Source organism: Schistocerca gregaria, chromosome 6 (genome assembly GCF_023897955.1).
Source record: "Schistocerca gregaria isolate iqSchGreg1 chromosome 6, iqSchGreg1.2, whole genome shotgun sequence".
NCBI classification, from domain to species: Eukaryota; Metazoa; Arthropoda; class Insecta; order Orthoptera; family Acrididae; genus Schistocerca; species Schistocerca gregaria.
Window position 1 is genome coordinate 262,919,870 of NC_064925.1, and position 19,318 is coordinate 262,939,187.

Here is a 19,318-nt window from a genome sequence, read left to right on the forward strand (position 1 = left end):
CAATGGGACCGGAAGCCGCAACCTCTGCAGATGAGAGTGAGAGGGGTTTATTTTCTGATTTTAGTCTCTGATTTTCGGACTTTAGTTCCGCTATTTCTTGTTCCAGGCGCTGAATGCGTTCCTCGGCATCTGGTGCGTTTGCAAGCGCTAGTTCTTCTCTGAGTCTGGCGGTTTCAGCTCCGAGCTCTTCATTTTATCCATGAAGCCTTGCTTGACCTATTGCGAGTGCCCAGACTTTGTTTCTAACCTGCGATGTAATTGTGGCTGGCGCCCTTTTTTGTTTCAGTTCATTCTGGTACTCCGCTAAGACTTCATCTATAGCGCTTATCATTTCAGTTTCCATTTTCTTTCTTTTGTGAATTAACTCTTCTCTGGATACTACTCGTCGTGTTGCCCCCGTCCTCCTGCCCGTCGGAGTCGCGTCACTGTTTCGCCTCCTCCGACTGACGTGTAGCTCACACTGATTCCGGGAGCACGTTCGGCATTTTCCAAAGTAGCAGCGGCTGCCGCCAGCATAGACAAGGTTGTATGTTGCAGCGTCCGCGTATACTCACGGACGTGGAGCTTAACTTACTCAAAAGCTGATGCACAGGTCTTAAATGCTTCACAGAGTGAGTCAAAGAGAGCGCGCACTGGATCAATTGCGCATGTAGTTCGTCTCTAAACGGAGTTCAAATGGAACTTCCTGGCAGATTAAAACTATGTGCCGGACCGAGACTCGAACCCGGGACCTTTGCCTTTCGCGGGCAATTGCTCTACCAACTGAACTAGCCAAGCACGACTCACGACCCCTCCTCACATATATTCCTGTTGTAATTCACAAGAGCAAGCATCTCCACCGTAATGTATCTTCCGTATTGTTTTTTTGTTTTTCTGTTACAAATGTGAAGAAAACTTTAGAAACAATTCCAGTCGTTTCCTTTTGCAGAGAATGAATATCTCATCGTGTTTTTTTTTTCATAAACAAGTAGCTACTTAACTTAAGCTTCGATGTGCTGTGGTACAAGCTCTCCTATATAGTCCACTTTAGCCTCACTGCTGTTGGTGTACAAATTCCTCTCTGAACATGTTCGCTATGTGCCGCCGGATTCGAAGCTAGAGCTGTGACTACAGCTTCATCTCGGTGACATTCTGGAACTCACACAGTGTACGGACTCAACTGGATTGAAGTAATTGGCCTATCTGAATTGGCACAGCTTCACTTCTGCCCGGACAGGGGCTGAGGATGAGGCGTGAGTCCTGAGTTCGAGTCTCGGTCCGGCACACAGTTTTAATCTGCCAGGAAGTTTCGTATCAGCGCACACCCCTCTGCAGAGTGAAAATCTCATCCTGGTTCAAATGGCTCTGAGCACTATGCGACTTAACATCTGAGGACACCAGTCGCCTAGAACTTAGAACTACTTAAACCTAACTATCCTAAGGACATCACAAACATCCAAACCTGAGGCAGGATTTCAACCTGCGAGCGTAGCGGTCGCGTGGTTCCAGACTGAAGCGCCTAGAACCGCTCGGCCACAGCGGCCGGCTCTAAACCGAGTGTAACCAGTTCCGTTAAGCGCAGTACGCTCTGTGATTTGTTTCACAGTTTGCCTTGCCGTTACTCGGTAACGCCAGGAAATAAAAGCCACACGCCAGCTGACAGTACTTGCTGACAGCTTTCCGTAGCCGGCGTCCGCTGAGTCGGCCGCTGCTGTCTGGGACGAGGACCACGAGATATACAGGCCGCGGCGCGTACGTCACGAAGGTAGTCCTCAACTCGCTCGCTCGCTCGCTCAGCTCAGCAGACAAAATGCGTTTCTAAACCTGTTAACTCGCAGCTGGGAGTGTAAGTAATAGCGAGAATTGCATCTTCCACTGGAATCTGCTATTAACAGTACTACAGCAAAATTTAATTTAAGATCAACACTCGATTTTATGGTATAGCGGCTTCTTTATAGCATTTAGTCTCGTCTGATTAACAGTACTCATTACATGCTGGAAGTGGTGCCTTATGCAACTGATAATCATTTTAGTATGATTTTATATTTTATCGCACGCCAGTACAGCCGTAACAAATTATAAGTAGACCCATGGACTTCCCATCATTATAGGACTAATAACAGTAAGAGTCCATAACAGCGGATTCCAGTAGAAGATTCAGTTTTCGTTTGTACCGACACGCCTAGTTGCGATTAACAGGTGTAGACACGTAGTTTGTCAGCTGATTTGAGCTAGCGAGAGAACGCAGGCCTACCTTCGTGACGTACGCGCCGCGGCCTGTCTTTCTCGTGAGCCTCGGTCTGGGACGCCTGATCCAACGAACAGCTGTGGCTCGCGCCGACAGCCCGCTGCACTCCGCGCCGTCAGCAGAAAGCGCAACGCATCGCAGCCCACAGAGAAGACAATAGCCTCCCGTTCCGCCGACAAAACTTGCCACACGGCACGCAAGAATACATTCACTATCACGGAAAAAAAGACCTCTCACGGTCAAACTACTGTCTCCGAACTAAACGCGTACCGTGACAGATTACGCCTTTAGCTACACATGCTGAAACTTGCACTCCACTCCGACCGCTTTTTTCCACCAAAAATGCAAAAACAGGAGGACCGCTCGCCGAACACGTCTATACGCCACGCCACTCGCCACACACAAAATTCAGGAGCATGTGATCAGCACACGGCTTTCCCGGCCGTTGTCAGCTTTCGTGTCCGTAGCCGCTGCTTCTCAGTCAAGAAGCTCCTCAAGCGGCCTCACTGGGGCTGAGTACACCCCCATGCCAACAGAGCTCGACAGACCAGGCCCGTCACCCATCCAAGTGCTTAATTTCGGATGATCTGACGAGAACCGGTGTCACCTCTGCGGCAAGGTCATTGAGAACCAATGCCGTTTGATTCTAATATACAAGGATAAGGCAAAACATCATGACCATTGTCCACCTTAAAGTTGGATGCGGTCTGGTAACGTTGCGGTGACGAAGGTGTCTAAGAGGGGCAGACATGGACGGGGGATCACCCCAGCAAAGGTATGGGCTGCAGATGGGGAAATCCATTGAGATAAGCCACTTTGAGAGAGGGCAAATTAAAAATACGCAGATCCTGTCAAAGAGTTTCTCGAAAACGATGAAGCTCGTCGAATGTTCACGTGCTACTGTCATGAGCATCTACGGCGAGATATAGGACGATAGTAAAACTACCACTAGGCGCTAAATGGTTTGACGTCCACGATTCTTCACAGAACGTGGGGTTCGGAGACTGTTTTGTAAACTACACTATTGGCAATTAAAATTGCTACACCACGAAGATGACGTGATACAGACGAGAAATTTAACCGACAGGAAGATCATGCTGTGGCACGTAAATGATTAGCTTTTCAGAGCATTCACACAAAGTTGGCACCGGTGGCGACACCTACAACGTGCTGACATGAGGAAAGTTTCCAACCGATTTCTCATATACAAACAGCAGTTGACAGGCATTGCCTGGTGAAACGTTGTTGTGATGCCTCGTGTAAGGAGGAGAAATGCGTACCATCACGTTTCCGACTTTGATAAAGGTCGGATTGTAGCCTATCACGATTGCGGTTTATCGTATCGCGACATTGCTACTCGCGTTGGTCGAGATACAACGACTCTTAGCAGAATATGGAATCGGTGGGTTCAGGAGGGTAATACGGAATGCCGTGCTGGATCCCAACGGCCTCGTATCAGTAGCAGTAGAGATGACAGACATCTTATCCGCTTGGCTGTAACGGTCGTGCAGCCACGTCTCGATCCCAGAGTCAACAGATGCGGACGTTTGCAAGACAACAACCATCTGCACGAACAGTTCGACGACGTTTGCATCAGCATGGACTCTCAGCTCGGAGACCATGGCTACATGTACCCTTGACGCTGCATCACAGATAGGAGCGCCTGCGATGGTGTACTCAACGACGAACCTGGGAGCACGAATGGCAAAACGTCATTTTTTCCGACGAATCCAGGTTCTGTTTACAGCATCATGATGGTCGCATCCGTGTTTGGCGGCATCGCGGTGAACGCACATTGGAAGCGTGTATTTGTCATCGCCATACTGGCGTATCATCCGGCGTGATGGTATGGGGTTGGTTACACGTCTCGGTCACCCCTTGTTCGCATTTCAGCAGGATAATGCACGACCCCATGTTGCAGGTCCTGAACGGGCCTTTCTGGATACAGAAAATATTCGACTGCTGCCCTGGCCAGCACATTATCCAGATCTCTAACCAATTGCAAACGTCTGGTCAATGGTGGCCGAGCAACTGGCTCGTCACAATACGCCAGTCAGTGCTCTTGATGAACTGTGGTATCGTGTTGTAGCTGCATGGGCAGCTGTACCTGTACACGCCATCCAAGCTATTTTTGACAATTACCAGCCGTATCAAGGCCGCTATTGCGGCCAGAGGTGGTTGTTCTGGGTACTGATTTCTCAGGATCTATGCACCGAAATTGCGTGAAAATGTAATCACATCTCAGTTCTAGTATATCTGTCCAATGAATAACCGTTTATCATCTGCATTTCTTCTTGGTGTAGCAATTTTAATGGCCAGTAGTGTAGGACGGATGATGAGCCGTGGCATATCTGCCGACACAACACAATTTTAGTGCTCGCACAGGTGTTTCAGAGCACACCGTCCATCGTACATTGTTGAACATGGGGCTCCGGAGCAAAATGGATGATATGCTTCATATACCAAATGGTTCAAATGGCTCTAAGTACTATGGGACTTACAAAATGGTTCAAATGGCTCTGAGCACTATGGGACTTAACATCTGAGGTCATCATTCTCCTAGAAGTTAGAACTACTTAAACCTAACTAACCTAAGGACATCACACACATCCATGACCGAGGCAGAATTCGAACCTGCGACAGTAGCAGTCGCGCGGTTCCGGACTGAGCGCCTGGAACCGTATGGGACTTAAAATATGAGGTCATCATTATCCTAGACTTAGAACTACTTAAAACTAAGTAACATAAGGACATCATACACATCTATCCCCGAGGCAGGATTCGAACCCGCGACCGCAGCAGCCACGTGGTTCCAGACTGAAACGCCTAGAACCGCTCGGCCACCGCGGCCGGCACTCCGCAGCAGACCAACCCTACGTGTTGACATGTTGACCCAATAACATTGTCAACTACCATTGCAGTGGGCACGGAACCAGCGGGATTCGACCGTCAATCAATGTAAACGTGTCGGCTCTTCGGGTGAATCACATTTTTGCTACACTAGATCGATGGTCGTCCCCACGAACGCCGTCATCGTGGTGAACAGCGACTCGAAATTTGCACTGCGTCTCGGACGCTGATTGGTGGGACCAATATCCTGCAATCCTGCGCCTGCATGGGACCCGTGGCTGTAATCGAAGACACACTGACAGCTGCGAACTACCTGCATCCCTTCATGCTTGATGTCGTCCCCAAAGGCGATGTCATCTTTCTCAATGTAACTGCCGGCCCGGGTGGCCGAGCGGTTCTAGGCGCTACAGTCTGGAACCGCGAAACCGCTACGGTCACAGGTTCGAATCCAGCCTCGGGCATGGATGTGTGTGATGTCGTTAGGTTAGTTAGGCTTAAGTAGTTCTAAAGGGCTGATGACCTTGGAAGTTAAGTCCCATAGTGCTCAGAGCCATTTGAACCTCATCTGGGCCGCTAATGGGCCCCGTACACAAATCAGCGGCCCGTTATTTATATGAATTACATGACCTGTGCGTATACATCTAACGCCACATACCTCCACGAAGCTACCAAAAAACTATCGGACCCCTGACACGCGGAATCAGTAATGTACACTCCTGGAAATTGAAATAAGAACACCGTGAATTCATTGTCCCAGGAAGGGGAAACTTTATTGACACATTCCTGGGGTCAGATACATCACATGATCACACTGACAGAACCACAGGCACATAGAAACAGGCAACAGAGCGTGCACAATGTCGGCACTAGTACAGTGTATATCCACCTTTCGCAGCAATGCAGGCTGCTATTCTCCCATGGAGACGATCGTAGAGATGCTGGATGTAGTCCTGTAGAACGGCTTGCCATGCCATGCCACCTGGCGCCTCAGTTGGACCAGCGTTCGTGCTGGACGTGCAGATCGCGTGAGACGACGCTTCATCCAGTCCCAAACATGCTCAATGGGGGACAGATCCGGAGATCCTGCTGGCCAGGGTAGTTGACTTACATCTTCTAGAGCACGTTGGGTGGCACGGGATACATGCGGACGTGCATTGTCCTGTTGGAACAGCAAGTTCCCTTGCCGGTCTAGGAATGGTAGAACGATGGGTTCGATGACGGTTTGGATGTACCGTGCACTATTCAGTGTCCCCTCGACGAGCACCAGAGGTGTACGGCCAGTGTAGGAGATCGCTCCCCACACCATGATGCCGGGTGTTGGCCCTGTGTGCCTCGGTCGTATGCAGTCCTGATTGTGGCGCTCACCTGCACGGCGCCAAACACGCATACGACCATCATTGGCACCAAGGCAGAAGCGACTCTCATCGCTGAGGACGACACGTCTCCATTCGTCCCTCCATTCACGCCTGTCGCGACACCACTGGAGGCGGGCTGCACGATGTTGGGGCGTGAGCGGAAGACGGCCTAACGGTGTGCGGGACCGTAGCCCAGCTTCATGGAGACGGTTGCGAATGGTCCTCGGCGATACCTCAGGAGCAACAGTGTCCCTAATTTGCTGGGAAGTGGCGGTGCGGTCCCCTACGGCACTGCGTAGGATCCTACGGTCTTGGCGTGCATCCGTGCGTCGCTGCGGTCCGGTCCCAGGTCGATGGGCACGTGCATCGATGTACTGTGGAGACCTCATGCCCCACGTGTTGAGCAATTCGGCGGTACGTCCACTCGGCCTCCCGCATGCCCACTATACGCCCTCGCTCAAAGTCCGTCAACTGCACATACGGTTCACGTCCACGCTGTCGCGGCATGCTACCAGTGTTAAAGACTGCGATGGAGATCCGTATGCCACGGCAAACTGACTGACACTGACGGCGGCGGTGCACAAATGCTGCGCAGCTAGCGCCATTCGACGGCCAACACCGCGGTTCCTGGTGTGTCCGCTGTGCCGTGCGTGTGATCATTGCTTGTACAGCCCTCTCGCAGTGTCCGGAGCAAGTATGGTGGGTCTGACACACTGGTGTCAATGTGTTCTTTTTTCCATTTCCAGGAGTGTATTTCGTTCCAAAGACGGACAAAGAAGCTATTAAGCAGGTGGCCATAATGTTTTTGGCTCATCAATGTAAATTCTCTTCACAGCGGATGTCTTTCTGATCTGCATCCATTCTTTCGAGAATTTGCATGGGTTTGTGATGTTGGACTGAATTGACAGCTGTTTCATAATCAATAAAAGAAGGGCCTCTATTTTTATCCTGATCATAGAACTTTTACATCAGAACTTTTAGTGATTATATTGCATCTCTTGTACCTAAACCGTTCCTAAACTCAAAGGGGGCCTGACCAATGAATCTCTAACATTTTTTGCATAACTTTTGATCGATAACTTTCGGAAACATTCACTTCACATTATCTTGTATTCTCCGTTTTTGGTAAGGGAATGAAAGTTGATGATAGGCACTGAGCAGTGGAACGACCTGTATCATAAATTTTGTTAAAAAGCTTGTGTAGGACTCCGATAATTTCGTCCCAAGAAGTTTAATACGTTGGACTAGAATTTAATCAGGTCCTTTCTTCATTGGCTGTTGGGTTTAGTATGGGTTACTCGACTTCACCTTTCACAGGTGAAGTTCCTGTTAGATTATCGTTGCTACAAAATCTCAATATTTGAGCCTATTACCTTCAACGAGTTTCTTAATATAGCCTTTCCATGACTCTTTCCTCTTCGTGCAACGGGAACTATTTTCTCTTTGTTGACTATGAAGTGAGTAATTTTCTTCTACACATTAATCCTAGCAAATTCTTTTAGCTTTTTAGGTAAGTTAAAATCATCTTGTGAAGCTTGCAAGCTCCCAGTTTCTTCACATTCGCGTTACAACTATTTTTTGCTGCTCTGATATTGAGCCTTATAACTTTCTGAATATTATAGTTATTAGTTAAATCTGTCTGGGATCTACGCTTTCGGCGTTCATCCATCAATAAAAGAATTTCTTTTTTCGATCTCTTGTTTCATATCCTATAATGAAAAGTTGAGAAAATGTACTTATCGAGAATTTTTTTAAAAAAATAATTTTACTTTTCGTTTTTTTGCTTTGAGCGAAGCAAACTCATTGGTTGAGTAACTAAAGGGAAGTTGCGCAGTTTCACATTTCAGTCGGCAGTTTGGCGGTTTATTTACGCACATGCTCGACGTTAAGCGGTTCTTTATAATCCATAATTTGCTGTAACTGCGTCCACAAGATGTTGCAATTACTGGCATTCTCATAAATATCCTCAAAGTGATTTCGATCTTTGCATAAGCCTTTCGTAACCTATAATGTGTGTTGGAATGTAATAAATTTCACTGAGACAGAAAAGCTACTGTCTACCAATCAGCAGGAATTTAGAAAGCATTGCCCGTGCGAAACTCTGCTTGCCTTTTTCTCACAATACATCCTGCGAATCACGGATGAAGGGTAACAGGCAGATTCCATACTCGTAAATTTCCTGAAAGCATTTGGCGCAGTGGCCCACGGCTGATTGTTAACCAATGTCCGACCACACGAGTTACGTTCCCAGATATGTAAGTGGCTCTAAGACTTGTTGTCTTTGACGGCGAGAGTTCATCAGAGACAAGGGTATTATCTGTAGTGCTACAGAGAAGTGTGATAAGAGCGCTCTTATTCCCAATATACACATAGATGGTCAGTGGCTGTTTGCTGATGACGCTTTGGCTTACGAGAAAATGCCGTCGAATAAGAGGATGCAGGGTGACTTAGATGGAATTTATATTTGGTGTGATGGAAGGCAGTGTACTCTAAATGTAACAACATGTAAGTTAAACTGAGTAGCAAACACAATCCCGTAATGCAGTAGGATTTTGGAACAGCTACTATCATCGAACATTGTGAGTTATCTTGAAGAAAACGATTTATTGACAAGCAGCTAACACGAATTCAGAAGATATCAATCTTGTGAAACGCAAATAGCTCTTTATTCCCATGAAGTACTAAGTCCTACTTACAGGGGCTGTCAAATTGATCCTGTATTTTTAGATTTCCAGAAGGCTTTTGACATCGTATCTCACAAGCGTCTTTTAATCAAATTGCGTGCCTATTGATTAGTTGGTTACGACTGATCTAATTGGTTTCTCGTTATTGACATGATATATAAAGCGCACCAGCCACGTTAAATGGATCAGATGACTGATAAATAATCCAAAAGTCTGTTCTGAGGTAAGTTCGAATTTACGAATTTTGCTGATTAATTATTGGTCTAATTACAACATTCATATCTCTCCTAACATTTTTGTGGGAATGAACTAATGCAATTACGATAATTAAATTATAAATTTTGTTGAAATTTACGACAGTATGTTAATTGACATCATGTTTACTAACTAATTATAAGTTTCTGTTAATTACAGTTAAACTATCTGAAATAATGTTAATGATGTCGATTTGGTATATAATTGAACCACACAGTTTATTTTGCTGATTGATATTAAGAAAAACCATAGATCTAACTTTTGCCCATTACATACTGTTCATCGGGTAATATACAATCTGCTAAACTTTTAGTGGTATCGAAGCATTCATTAACTATCCTATAACTAGTCCTATTAGAGTACTCAACATTGAGTTTCACTAGTCTCCTTTATAGTTGAGCTACACTTTGGTAAAACGATCCGAGTAAAGCGAAGTTAAATATTCGCCTTCCTTACTACAGTCCTTACGTGTTCGATCCACGTCATACAGCTTTGCACCATTACGCTTGGATATTTTATCGACGTGCATACTATCGTCTCAGTTGTGCGACTGGATTCCTGATTTCCCGTCAGAAAGGTCACAGTTCGTAGTAATTGTTGGAAAGCTATCGAGTAAAACAGAAGTAATACCTGGTATTTCTGAAGGAAGTGTTACAGGCCCTCTGCTCTACATACACGACTTAGGAGACAATCTTAGTAGCACTTTTAGATTCCTTGCAGATGATGCAGTCATTTACCGTTTTATAAAGTCATCAAATGGTAAAACCGACTTAGACAAGATATCTGTATGGTACGAAAAATGGCAGTTGACTCCAAATAACGAAAAGTGTGAAGTCATCCACATAAGTACTAAAAGAAATGTTAAATTTCGGTTACATGATAAATCACACAAATATAAAGACTGCAAATTCTACTAAATGCTGACGGATTACAGTTACGAATGACTTAAACTGAAACGGTCGATTAGATAATGTCGTGGGTAAGGCAAACCAAAAAATACGATTAATTGTCAGAACACTGAGAAAATGCAACATGTCTACTAAAGAGATTGCCTACACTACGCTTGTAAGTCCTCTTCGCATTGCCGGCCGATGTGGCTGAGCGGTTCTAGGCGCTTCAGTCTAGAACCGCGTTACCACTACGGTCGCAGGCTCGAATCCTGTCTCGGGCATGGTTGTGTGTAACGTCCTTAGATTAGTAAGCTTTAAGTAGTTCTAAGTTCTAAGGGACTGATGACCTTGGATGTTAAGTCCCATAGTGCTCAGAGCCATTTGAACCATTTGAACCTCTTCGGATCCGTAGTTCTGCTGTGCAGAGTGGGATCAGCATAACATGGGATTGATGGACGACATCGAAAAATTCAGAAAGGCACCTCGTTTTGTACTATCGCGAAACATGGGAGAGAGCGCCACCAATATGATACGTGAATTAGGATTGGCAATCACTAAAACAAAGGCGTTTTTCGTTGTGACAGGACTGTCTCACGTAATTTCAATAACCAACTTTCTTCCCAGAGTGTGAAAATACTTTGTTGGCGCCCACCTACATAGAAAGCAATGATTATCACAATAAAGTAAGAGGAATCAGAGTAGGTGTTAGTTCGAGAGCGGAACGTTAAAGAAAAAGCTTGGTGGTGGTTCGATGAACCCTCTGACGGGCAATTTAATGTGAATTGCAGCGTAATCATGTAGATGTAAATGTGAATGCTCGAATACAGCATTAATAGGATGCTGTCTGACATCACGTCGATTAAATATGCAAGCGTAATGGTGCAAAGCTACACAACTGGCCATTAAAATTGCTACACCACGAAGATGACGTGCTACAGACGAGAAATTTAACCGACAGGAAGAAGATGCTGTGATATGCAAATGATTAGCTTTTCAGAGCATTCACACAAGGTTGGCGAGCCGGTCGCGACACATACAACGTGCTGACATGAGGAAAGTTTCCAACAGATTTCTCATACACAAACAGAAGTTGACCGGCGTTGCCTGGTGAAACGTTGTTATGATGCCACGTGTAAGGAGGAGAAATGCGTAATCACGTTTCCGACTTTAATAAAGGTCGGATTGTAGCCTATCACGATTGCGGTTTATCGTATCGCGACATTGCTACTCGCGTTGGTCGAGATACAATGACTCTTAGCAGAATATGGAATCGGTGGGTTCAGGAGGGTAATACGGAACGCCGTGCTGGATCCCAGCGGCCTCGTATCACTAGCAGTCGAGATGACTGGCATCTTATCCGCATGGCTGTAACGGATCGTGCAGTCACGCCTCGATCCCTGAGTCAACAGATGGGGACGGTTGCAAGACAATAACCATTTCCACGAACAGATCGACGATGTTTGCAGCAGCATGGACTATCAGCTCGGAGACCATGGCTGCGGTTACCCTTCACGCTGCATCACAGACAGGAGCGCCTGCGATGGAGTACTCAACGACGAACCTGAGTGCACGAATGGCAAAACGACATTTTTTCGGATGAATGCAGGTTCTGTTTACAGCATCATGATGGTCGCATCCGTGCTTGGCAACATCGCGGTGAACGAACACTGGAAGCGAGTATTCGTCATCGCCATACTGGCGTATCTCCCTGCGTGATGGTATGGGGTGTCATTGGTTACCCGTGGCTCTACCCTTCATTCTATCTCTGCGAAACCCTACATTTCAGAATGATAATGAACGACCGTATGTTGCTGCCCTGGCCAGCATTCTCCAGATGTCTCACCAACTGAAAACGTCTGGTCAATGGTGGCCGAGCAACTCGCTCGTCACAATACGCCAGTCCCTACTCTTGATGAACTGTGGTATCGTGTTGAAGCTGCATGGGCAGCTGTACCTGTACACGCTATCCAAGCTCTGTTTGACTCAATGCCCAGGCGTATCAAGGCAGTTGTTATGGCCGGGGTGGTTGTTCTGGGTACTAATTTCTCAGGATCTATGCACCCAAATTGCGTGAAATTGTAATCACATGTCAGGTCTAGTATATTTGTCCAATGAATACCCGATTATCATCTGCATTTCTTCTTGCTGTAGCAATTTTAATGGCCAGAAGTTCATATGACGTGGATCGAGCACGTAAGGACTGTAGTAAGGAAGGCGATTACTTAACTTCGCTTTACTCGGATCGTGTTACCAAACTGTAGTTCAACTATACAGGAGACTAGTGAAACCCAATGTTGAGCACTGTAATAGGACTAGTTATAGGATAGTTAATGAATGCTTCGATACCACTAAAAGTTTAGCAGATTGTATATTACCCGATGAACAGTATGTAATGGGCAAAAGTTAGATCTATGGTTTTTCTTAATATCAATCAGCAAAATAAACTGTGTGGTTCAATTATATACCAAATCGACATCATTAACATTATTTCAGATAGTTTAACTGTAATTAACAGAAACTTATAATTAATCAGAAAACATGATGTCAGTTAACAGACTGTCATAAATTTCAGCAAAATTTATAATATCATTATCGTAATTGCATTAGTTCATTCCCACAGACATGTTAGGAGAGATACGTATGTTGTAATTAAACCAATAATTAATCAGCAAAATTCGTAAATTTCAACTTACCTCAGAACAGACTTTTGGATTATTTACCAGTCATCTGATCCATTTAACGTGACTAGTGCGCTTTATGTATCATGTCAATAACGAGAAACCAATTAGATTAGTTTTAATCAACTTTTTCGTTAATGATTCTGAAACATTCTGACGTAAACAGTATTGATTTTCAGTCATTTTGATACTATGAAATTATCATACTGAGCTTTAACTGATATTCGGCGGCCGAAGTGGCCGATCAGTTCTAGGCGCTTCAGTCTAGAGCCGCGCGACCGTTACGGTCGCAGGTTCGAATCCTGCCACGGGCATGGATGTGTGTGATTCCTTAGGCTAGTTAGGTTTAAGTAGTTCTAAGTTCTAGGGGACTGATAATCTCAGAAGTTAAGTCCCATAGTGCTCAGGGCCATTTGAACCATTTTAACTGATATTCCGTTTTGGCATTTTGTACTGTACCTCAGTTAATATCAGGAATAAAATCCAACGTGAAACCAAGATGTATTTAATAATTTTATGATAGGTATTTTTACAGTACTTCTGACCAAACTTCCACACATAAGTCAAAAGAACAATATTTAGCAATGTATTCAAAATGATTCTTTTATGGTCTTTACAACCGCACTAACAATTTATTATAAATCATTAACTTTTTATTATAAATCAGTAAATGTAACTGTTTTTGACAATAGGCCAAACAACATACATTCTTAAGACAGTATATATATTGAGCGGTGCAAAGCAGTTGCAGTTTGGCCAAGATAAACACACAAGGTTTGTAGCTATTGCCGTTGTGTTGGTAGAAAACAGTTGGTGTTTGAACATCTTCGTAAATGCTTACGTAAATGGATTCATCAGCGTGTTGGCAAATATTTTAATATCTCAGTTTTCAGCACGTCCGAAATCCAGGAAAATCTGCAATATGTATCCCCTAACAGACTTTATTGGCGGGGGAGACTCGACGGTTCAAAGCCAAGTCCACTGCAAAACTACATCACTCTCATACTACGACGAATCCCTCGTGAGGAGAAGTATTTTACCCAGATCTACGGCTGGAGTAACAGTACTACTCGAGTGTTCGGGATCCCCACAAGGCACGATTAAAGAGAGACATCGAATTAATTCAGAGGCGTGGTGACTTGTTACCGGTAGGTTTAAAGAATACGCAAGTATTACGGAGGTGCTTCCTGAACTCAAATGGGAATCCCTGGAGAGAAGACTACGTTCTCTTCACAAAACACTACTCATAAAATTAAGAGAAGCGGCGTTTGAGGTTTCCTCACAATTATTCTATGATTCCAGCGTACATTTCGCACAACGACCACAAAGGAAAGATAAGAGAATTTAGGCCTCGTACGGAGGCAGGTAGATAGTCGTTTTTCCCTCGCTCTCTTTCCGTGTAGAACACGAAAGGAAGCGACTGTTAGTGGCGTAAGTTACTCTTCACCATTACTCATACGATGGCTGGCGGAGTATGTTTGCAGATGTAGATAAAACCGCAAAATATACAATTAGGAAAACATGTCATTGCTCTTCATCAGCTTTTTTATGTGAACTTCGAAGCAGCTATTACGTTAACTTAGTCCGCTGTATCACTAACTCTGCTGTATTTTCCACCAAAATCAGTACATTTTTAAGGTTAAAACACAGAACTTTTATTTAAGGTGTAGATCCTTGAACGTATGTTGGAGTTTTATTCGTTGTTAACTTCGGATAATGTTGTAACGTGTGTACACCAACTTCATTGGAGGGCAAATGGCCTCAGTAATATATTTCTTGGTACCGATCCTTTTCAGAGTATTATTATATTCACGTGATGTTCTATCAGGTTGACATGTGAAAGTGCAATGTAAGAAATGGAACACAGCTAAGGGCAGGTGGGTTAACGGGTCGATATGTGTGGCTAGACTTCAAGTCCACGACATCCCAAGGTGATGCAACTACGTCACTCCTGGTAGCCACCGCTTACCATCACAAGCAGGTTGTTCGGTATTACGTTGCGGAAGGGCGTTATTGGCTGGTTCATCCTCTTAGTGTAAGCCGATGTATGTTTAATGCTGGAATAATGGGTCGGTGGAGTTATATATGACTCGTTTTTATTTTAATTAACATCACGTTTCTAAAAGTATGAATACATCTACATCTACATTTATACTCAGCAAGGCACCCAACGGTGTGTGGCGGAGGGTACTTAACGTGCCACTGTCATTACCTCCCTTTCCTGTTCCAGTCGCGTATGGTTCGTGGGAAGAATGACTGTCTGAAAGCCTCCGTGTGCGGTCTAATCTCTCTAATTTTACATTCGTGATCTCCTCGGGAGGTATAAGTAAGGGGAAGCAATATATTCGATACCTCATCCAGAAACGCCTCTAGAAACCTGGCGAGCAAGCTACACCGCGATGCAGAGCGCCTCTTTTGCAGAGTCTGCCACTTGAGTTTGTTAAACATCTCCGTAACGCTATCACGGTTGCCAAACAACCCTGTGACGAAATGCGCCGCTCTTCTTTGGATCTTCTCTATCTTCTCCGTCAACCCTACCTGGTACGGATCCCACACTGATGAGCAATACTCAAGTATAGGTCGAACGAGTGTTTTTTAAGCCACCTCCTTTGTTGATGGACTACATTTTCTAAGGACTCTCCCAATGAATCTCAACCTGGTACCCGCCTTACCAACAATTAATTTTATATGATCATTCCAATTTAAATCGTTCCGCACGCATAATCCCAGATATTTTTCAGAAGTAACTGCTACCAGTGTTTGTTCCGCTATCATATAATCATACAATAAAGGATCCTTCTTTTTATGTATCCTCAATACATTACATTTGTCTATGTTAAGGGTCAGTTGCCACTCCCTGCACCAAGTGCCAATCCGCTGCAGATCTTCCTGCATTTCGTTACAATTTTCTAATGCTGCAACTTCTCTGTATACTACAGCATCATCAGCGAAAAGCCGCATCGAACTTTCGACAGTATCTACTAGGTCATTTATATATATTGAGAAAAGCAATGGTCCCATAACACTCACCTCTGGCACTCCAGAGGTTACTTTAACTCTGTAGACGTCTCTCCATTGATAACAACATGCTGTGTTCTGTTTGCTAAAAACTCTTCAATCCAGCCACACAGCTGGTCTGATATTCAGTAGGCTCTTACTTTGTTTATCAGGCGACAGTGCGAAACTGTATCGAACGCCTTCCGGAAGTCAAGAAAAATAGCATCTACCTGGGTGCCTGTATGTAATATTTTCTGGGTCTCATGAACAAATAAAGCGAGTTGGGTCTCACACGACCGCTGTTTCCGGAATCCATGTTGATTCCTACAGAGTAGATTCTGGGTTTCCAAAAACGACATGATACTCGAGAAAAAAACATGATCTAAAATTCTACAACAACGGAGAGGAAGTAAACAACGTTTCAAGGTACTTGAACTGTAGAAAAATGTGCTTATGATACGCTGATTGCATTACAGCTCACCGAAAGGCACATATTATGTGAATAATTTTCCAGCAATTAGTCTGCGATTGAAATGGTTCAAAGCAACACAGCCTGAAATTATTGAACTAAATGCCATATCCCGATGTACTACACCCAATAACTGAATGAGTTAGTAAAATCATACCACTATGTAACACATAAAGAACTGTAGAAATTAATTTTTAGGGAGAATGAGGAAATGTGTGTGCCGAAATATGGATCCAAGCTATGCCGTGAAATGCGAGACAATAATAAACGAATGTAATTCAAATGCAAAGACAAGCGGTGTAAGAAGCCATTTCATTTAGCAGTTATCAGTAACTGGAGGTCGGGGGGTAACGCCAAAGTGAGATGAGTCTATAATGGAACACTGTCCCATTCCAGAGATAAAGAAGTGCAATAAATAATGCCAGAATAAGGCTAGTTGCATGCATAGCAAGTAAAAGTTTGTACCGATAATTATTATTTATTACTGTTTCACTCTAAGTTTGTCAAACCTGGTCTCCTCCAAGAATCTTCACCGAATATAAATCCAGTGTGATGCACGATTTACTGCGCTGCACATGCTTCCGTTACTGAAAATCATCATACAAGCCGTTGTAACCCACACAATCCCCAGTCGCCAGAGGCTTTAGTCAACAGAACAGCTCGGTATCGCAGTCGACAACAAAAATGAGCAACAGTTTTATGAGTGATTAAGCTTGCATACAGCAAAAGCCTGTTTTGAACACCGCAGTGGCGCGGTCCTGCTGGAGTTTGTATACTCTTTGCTTCTTCCTACCTTTGAAGTAACTTACTCACCTACGTATTGCAGGGATGACCTAATATTGAACGTGAACACCGAATCAGGGAGCAGCTTAGCACTTTTCATGCACATATAGTAGTCGGTTAAGACGACGAGAAAAGTTTCTTCCTGATTCTTTTCTCGCAACTCACTTGTTTAACCGTTTATCATATTGCTTCAACCTTTGCTTCCACCGACTCAGTAGATCAGTGCGTTGCCATTGCTTGCTTGCGCTACTTATGACCTACTGTCCAATGGTTGGGGATTTGATGGAGCTAAGCATCACAGATTTGTATGCAAGAGGTAGCTGCGGTCTTATTGCGTAGCTTGAGATCTCCGCTTTCGAAGGATGCAGCAACTAAAGTCATTCGCCATCTGTCAGCTGTGTTACGAATTACACTATCAATTGCCCCCTCAGGAGGAAGTGAGTACTGGTGTCCCAATGTCATCTAGTGAGATACACACATGGCAGTTGTCATTTGCGGATGCTATATTCAACCAAGCATATTTAATGCGACATCTCAGTGCGGTGCCAGATGCAAAGACAATATGTTTGATCCAAGAAGAATGAAATTTCCAGCGCGCGGCTGCAGATGCCAATGACTCTCCAACTGTCATCCATAGGTTGTGGATACGCCGCAGGGAGACAGGTCAGTACACAAGGCGAGTTAGGGACGATTTCCGACGCATTACAACCGCACGCGAAGACCGATATTTGGCCACCTACGGCTACCATCGTAGCACTACAAGACGATCTGAGAAAGGCCACTGGAGTAGCTGTGTCCAATCAGATTTGAAGGAACAAGTTAGGAGAAAGGGCCTTACGACTCAGATGTCTCGTTCGAGTACTCCGGTTGATATGATAATATCTCGCAACCCGTCATCAGTCCTACTGTTCCCATGTCAACTGGCACCTTCGCCATTGGAGAAACGTGTGAGTCACAGACGAGTCCAGATTTCCTCAGACGCTAGGTGATGGTCGTCTTCGTTTATGAAGAGACCGTTGTGAGTGGTTATGCCAAAGATTGTCCAGGAAAACAATACTAAGTTTTTGTGATGGTGCGAGGAGGCATCAGTATTGACAGCTGTGTGGATTTTGTTTCCCGTGATCCACATACCGCCAGACAGCACATCGAGCAGATTGTGTTGGACATGTGGTAGCTGCTGCACATGGTGGTAGATCTGCATTCGTTCTCATGTACGATAATGACCATGTGACGGACATCACCAGGAATGTCTTGCGAAGTCCGGACATTGAAGTAAAAGAATGGCGGCTACTTAGTCCTGATCTAAACCCCATGCATAAATTTTGATAAGGTAGCCTCCGTAGAACAGAGATCTGATGTTGCATATAAGTTAAAATGAACAGTCGAGATCGCAATAATATTTCTTTATTGGCATGTTTCGGCTTATATAAAAGCCATACTCAGAATTTTTTGGTCCCCTATGGCTGATGCTGATGGCTTCTCGGATTTCTCGTGGTATCACGATCGTACACATTTGAGTGTACGATCGTGATACCACGAGAAATCCGAGAAGCCGTCAGCACCAGCCATAGGGGGCCAAAAAATTCTGAAGATGTCTTGTAAATAAGCCGAAACATTCCAATAAAGAAATATTATTGCGATCACGACTATTCATTTCAACCTAAATCCCATGAATGTGTGAGGGGTATACTTGAAGAAAGATGCGTTCGTTATCGCCCTGTTTCACCACAGACTCTTTAAAAACTCTCAGGGGCTCTCACTGAAGAGTGGGAGCGGATACCCCCACAGACCATTCCTAGGGTAACGGGATGAACGATTGTTTCCCCTTTGTTTTCGACAGCTGTCGGATATCTCAGTTCTTCTTATGTAAATGAAAGAGAAAGTAATGATGGTCTGTTGTCTGTTTAAATTGTGAAAAAAGAATAATTTAGTAACATACACAGTCCTCAATTATTGCTCAATGGAGTATGGCAGACGCGCAAAGTTATGTTCGCCTAATTCTTTTGAGCAGTATATCAGACATGCACCAAGTGATTTCTAATAACACATGTCTCGAGCACAGCGTAGTAAGGGTGTGTCATGGATTGTGGGGAGGTTAGGAAAGAAGAGAATCTAAACGTCTGAGACGTC